Genomic DNA, 6,345 nt, shown 5'->3' with positions numbered 1-6,345 from the left:
CCTCCTGTCACGCTCTTGTCCACTCCTCCTCTTTATCAGTCTCTAGAGCATCTGACACTGGTTGATAATCTGAGGCATATCTCCCACTGTTGTTGCTCCTCCTTCTCTCATCCATCTCTCTCCCTCTTTCATCCATCCACCTTGCTCTTTTCTAGTCTTTTTCAACTTGTGGTGTTAATTAATGTGTATGCACTTGCACTTGTGTAACTTGGGTAAACTCTAACTTTTTCACTGATTGAAAAAGAAATGTTAAAAATAAATAACATTATTTTTTGGAAATGTGTCAGTTACATACACATCTTGTTTTTTTGAGCCTGAAACTATTTTCTATCCGTGTATCTCCAATAATCCCATCTTTATTTCCTCTCCCTGATCTCGTCTGCTCCGATGCTGATGTAGGCTTGTCCTCAATCCTTTGCACTTTATAGTGTTTCCCATTGTACATTACATTCACCATATGGACCTGTGCACTGCATGTTCAAGCAAACACAACACACTTACAGCATGTACAGTATGATGGCCAACAGTGTATAATACCAAGGACACCAGTCTGAGAACTTTTTGCTAGATTTGATTTAGTATAAAAGCGCATTCACTCATTGTAAAATAGGTGGAGCACGGACAGTTAGAGTTTCAGTAAAGTGCTCTGATTTGTGACTGATGTCTTCTCCATAGCAACGCTGGCCAAGGCTCATGGGTATTGCAGTACTTTGCCATGCCAAAATGATGGACAAGGGAAGTAGAAGACTTCAAGCTAGCAAATATGGATGAAAAAAATGCAGGTTTTTAACTAGTTCTCTTCCTAAGTCATGTAAAAGGCCCTTTTGTCTCAACCTCTTGCCTGGGTAGCCCAGCAAGTCAAACTGTGAAGTGACACTACGGTCGCTGTTTTAAACATGGGGAACACGTGGTTAACGTTGATAATTCAGACAAAAATGGTAAGGTTTAGGTAAAAAATGGTAAGGTTAAGGCAACAAAGACACTTGGTTAGGGTTAGGAAAAAATCATGGGTGGGGTTAAGATAAGTGCATTCGTAATGTAACTAAATGTACACATTGGACACGAACGCCTCGTAATTAGCTGCTTGCACAAACAACCTATGGGGTCACTTTTGGGACTTTCAAATTAAATGATGAATTGACAATGTCATAATAAGTAGAAAAGCAAAACTCATTTCCACACAATGATGTTGATTCCCACACACACTTATCACTAATGATTCATCAAACAATGAGAACAAGGACCTTTCTCAAGACATAAACCGAGGCATAGTGTTTAAATACATGGTTATGTTGGAGGTGTGTCCATAATCACACAGAAAAAAAAACACTTAAAGTGCCAGCAACACCTTTTAAAATCTCCCCCTAACAAAAAACAACAACAAAACAAACAAAACAAAACATTTTTTTCCAAAAACTCAAATGTTAAATAAGACATAGCTCAAATATATGGTATACATCAGTCAGTCTCATGACTTTAGATTCCGCCCTATAAATACACACACACACACACACACACGCATTTTCTGTCATTTTTGGGCTTCCAATTATGGTCCATTGAAAGGGTTGTTTTGTAACACCAGGCGAGGTCTTTTTTCAACTTATACCAAACTTCACATAAATCATATCATAAATGCAGGCAGCCTGCACATTACTCCCATAGCCTGTGTAATCTCTGCTAGAGACACGGGACACCCACTCCCATTTATCTAGTAACGTGTTCTGTTAGCCTAGCTCCCGGGCGGTGGAGCTAATGTGAGCTAATGTGGCTAATTCTGTAAACGTCACCCAGATGGACATATCTCCCTCCCCCCAACCTCACATCAATGCCCTTTTTTGGTAAGAGGAAATGAGGAGGAGTCAAAGTCTAACAAGATGGCGGCTCCCAGAGGCGAGTATGATTGGATCAAGTTGAGAGAATGGGCCCCAACAGAGAGGCTAAGTCCAGTTTTTTATACAGCCTATGGTAATAGCTAGAGATGAACTGGATTGTGTTGCTGTGTCTCGCTCTCACTCACACACACATTTAGTTTTTTTTAAATGTCAGCTGGCTCTGACCATTTTTTTACTTTTACTTCAGGCACACTTTCTTGCTGTGTTCCATAAAAATAAAGGTAGTAGTAGTGGTATAAATATTACAAATTTAGTAACCTACACACACACAAACACACACATACACACACACACACACACACACACACACACACACACACACACACACACACACACACACACACACACACACACACACACACACACACACACACAAATAAAACAAAAAAAACACATCATGTACATTTCCTGCACCTGTCACAGATGTCCAAAAAATGTAACCAGTTCAAAGGTCAAATGTTGAATGTCAACATGATATCCAAGTTGGGTCATGGTTGGACATCCAAAAAGTGGACCTAGTTTGGATGTCGAATACATGTCCAGAATTGGTCATGGGCCGACGGATGTGCCAGTCCGCTTTATTTTTTTCATGGCTAAAGTAAGTTTGTCAGCTAACTTTACTGCAGTGTGAGGGACATTGTATTTTCATTTTATAATACACAGCGCTTAACTGCATCTCACATTCATTTTCAGGTTTCCAGCTTTTAGATATTGTACACAACTTCTATGTGGCATCTTCTGTTGACCTGCTTTTCCCCGCTGAAGATCCCCTGTCCCCCAGCCTCGACATTCAAACAAAGGGGTGGCCATGTCATAATCCTTAAGATTTGAGTTACCTTTTTTGTAGCGGCTTCTTTGGCGATAAGATGTAACTGCAGGTGAGCTTGTTCTGTCAGAGCCCTCCATCACGGTCACGATCACTATATGTGTTGATTTTTTTTGCTCTTTTTTAAACTTTATTGAAACACATTCACCGCTCTACTTCCGGTCCGTATGTTACCCTCTTAGATCCATACACACACATGTTCCTATTACACTTGTGCCCTTACTACAAGCCTGACTCAGAGGTGGGAAGTTCTCAATTTCCCATTACAAGTGAACGCAGCCAACTGGCCATGAGGAGCTTCACCGGCAGACCGACCGCTGTCAGCAGCGTCACTAACATGGCGGCTTGTTTACATTTAAAGAGGGAAAGTCGCCACAGACACATAGACTGGAATACTCTACTACTGCTTTCATTAGCGGGTCATATGATCAATCACCTTTGTTTTAACTCACTTTTGATAGATAGTAACTTAACAGACAATTAAGTTGATGAAAATCTTACAGATTATATATTTAAGCAAAAGTCAAATAGCCTCTGTTTTGCGGTGTCTTGTTCCAAGATGTGTGTATCTGAATACTGACCATTTTAAAGAATCGTTCCTGATTACCGGTCAGGTGCTGAATGACTCAGTCATTTTTCATTATGTACACACCAACATGCAACTGGGAATGAACCATGAATTCACGCAGGCAGCGCTGCTGTTCACCCCTGCGTATGGGTGAGTTGTTATTGTCAGAAATCTACCGTGGCCCTGAGGGGCAAATCACAATGACAAATCCAAAACGACAACGACAAATCCAAAACGGCAACGACAAATCCCAAACGACAACGACAAATCCAAAACGGCAACGACAAATCCAAAACGACAACGACAAATCCAAAACGATAACGACAAATCCAAAACGACAACGACAAATCCAAAACGGCAACGACAAATCCAAAACGACAACGACAAATCCAAAACGGCAACGACAAATCCCCAAAACACAACGACAAATCAAAAATCACAACAACATTAACTCAAACCGGAAAGGGTAGGTCTCTCTGATCAGAGGATGGACCCTCCTGATTGGACAGACGAACTGTCTGTCGTATAACAGGAAGAGAGAGGTGGAGAACCCACTGCAGCTGTACATGGCCGTGTAATGTTAGGGCGCTCTGAATTTCCCGGTGATATGACGGGTTTAAGAGTGAGGCAGACAGCTGCTGAACCTCCTTCACTGAACAGCTCCTCCGATGCTGTCGACGCCCCGGTGGGAGGGATGGCAATGGCCGTGAAGATTCAGCTGGACGAAAACATGAACTGTGCATCATAAGCTTAATTTCTTTATGTTTGTCAGCGTCCACATAAACCAGCATAAGTGCCCAGACAGCCAACAGACAGTTAAACGGAGCTATCAGGCACGTAACGTTAACAGCGATGTTGGTGTGTTAGCGTCAGTTTCTAAGTTTAATGGAGAGACTGTCGGTAACGTTCATGTAGGGACAGATGCACCTACAGTTACAGAGCTGTTAGTGTTGTAGATTCATGTGCATTTACTCTGCTATCAAGCTTGAACTGTTGACTGTACATGTTCTGTAGTAAACAGATATAGCCACTCCACTGACATGATGCTGTGTAAAATAACACCACTGAGTATAATGCAGTCAGACACAACTCTACTAGTCCCTCTGACCTCAATGATAATATTATATGATAATCTTAATGACATAATGTGATGACCTCATCTCAGTAAAGCTGGACTTCAGGACACCTCAAATACAATTCAACTGCAGACTCATAAAAAAACAATAAAGTTAAAGCATCTCTTTAACAGTTTGAACGAACACATTATAAACGTCATGCATATTGAATTCATTGCAGGGCCCTTGTGTTTGACTACATTATTTATTTATTGTCAGTGTTTAATACAACAGTTTTATCAGAGTGGTAGTGATCCCCTAATCAGAATCAGAAAACCTTTAATATCCCGCAGACGGGGGAATTCGTTTGTCACAGCAGCAACAGAATACTACAAGCAGAAACATAATACAAAATAAGATAAAAAATACCAAAAATAAGCAATAGTTAAATTTAAAAAGGGAAGAAATAGAAGTAGACATATTTACGTATCCACATTTTTTCCAGGCTTCTCTTGGCAGTCCTGCTTTTAAACCATGATGGCAGCTGAGAGGTTGATGGACCAGTAATGGTGACGTCTGATCGCCCTATCAATGAGAAGCTGAATCCCTGAATGTGATCTAAAAGCATGTGTTTGCTTCCTCAGCCTTCACGTCGACCCTAACAGTGTCACAGAGAAGTCTTCATCACATCATCACCTCATCAAAGACCGCTGTACCAGAGAGCCTTGCTGCCTGCCCTTTCCACATTCTGCCAGAACATCACCGGGGACAGTTGGACACCCTGTCTCTCACACAACATTTGCAGTTTAACACAGGACATCAGCTTAAGATTATTATTCGTCACGAAAAAGTAAGACCAAAGTGTAAAATTCATATGAATAAAAACAATGTTTACTAAAACATTGCAAGATGTTTGTTTTTACCTTTGTCACTATTCACGTTTGCATATTTTACTACGTTGAGAAAAAAATGTTCCATATAACTCATGATTGTCTATGTGTATTTTGATCAATTAAAACATTTTTCTAATAATAAAATAGTTAATTTAGGATCGTACAAATCTAATGAGTGCTTTCTAGTTTTGAATGGATACATCTTTTTTTTTTTTTTTTTTTTACTTTTTACCATTTGGCACATCCACATTCCTATTTTAAAAAGATCCAGTCTTGTGTTTTTTAAGTTTTGATGGTGCAGTTATACTTATTTTACATTTGTATTGCAGAATGTTTCTTATTGTTTTAACTGTAGTTCCTGAATATAAAAGTACATGAATAGTTTGTATATTTTGGGTTGTTGGTAAATAGTTTCACTTCTGTATGCAGGCCTAATATTAATGCTGTAGCGGATCTTAACTGCATAAAATGTTTTTATACAGTATGACAGTATTTTTGTAGACTGTCACCTAAACGGGACATTTCATAATCTAAAGTCCTTCTCCATTTGGAAACTGTCTCCTGATGATGGACCTAGTGAAGGTAAGGGCTTTCTGTGGCGGCCACAGGCCGAGCAGACGTCCTGCATCCTAGCTGTGTAATAATAGTGCGTTGTTATATGGACACAATATCTACAGTTAATGAGAGAAACGTTTCAAAGGTAGATATAGGTAATGATGATCTCATACTTATAAAGTACAGAAAACAACCCAGATTGTTTTAAAATGGTCTTAAATTTACTGTTTTATTTATAGGATACCCTTTTTTAATATTACTATTAATCTATTTAGTCGTATTTGCAAGTTCAGAGATAAGTCAACATTTCATACAAAACATAAAATAATAAATGAGTTATCTCTCTGTCCTCACTCTCCTGCTGTTCGTTACAGCCCCATACACGTAGTGTAGCGGTAAATAATGAAAGTCACATCTGAGAGAAGCAGGGTTGTACAGAAGAAAACTATTTACATCCAGATGAGGTGAGACGTGCCGTCCTCACGGAGCTGCGTGGACCAGGACAGCTACTCGGCTATCTGCCGTTAGCAAAGGTTGCGTTTAACGCGCAGCTGGT

Source organism: Echiichthys vipera (assembly GCF_963691815.1).
Source record: "Echiichthys vipera genome assembly, chromosome: 2".
Taxonomy (NCBI): domain Eukaryota; kingdom Metazoa; phylum Chordata; class Actinopteri; order Perciformes; family Trachinidae; genus Echiichthys; species Echiichthys vipera.
This window is presented reverse-complemented; position numbering follows the sequence as displayed.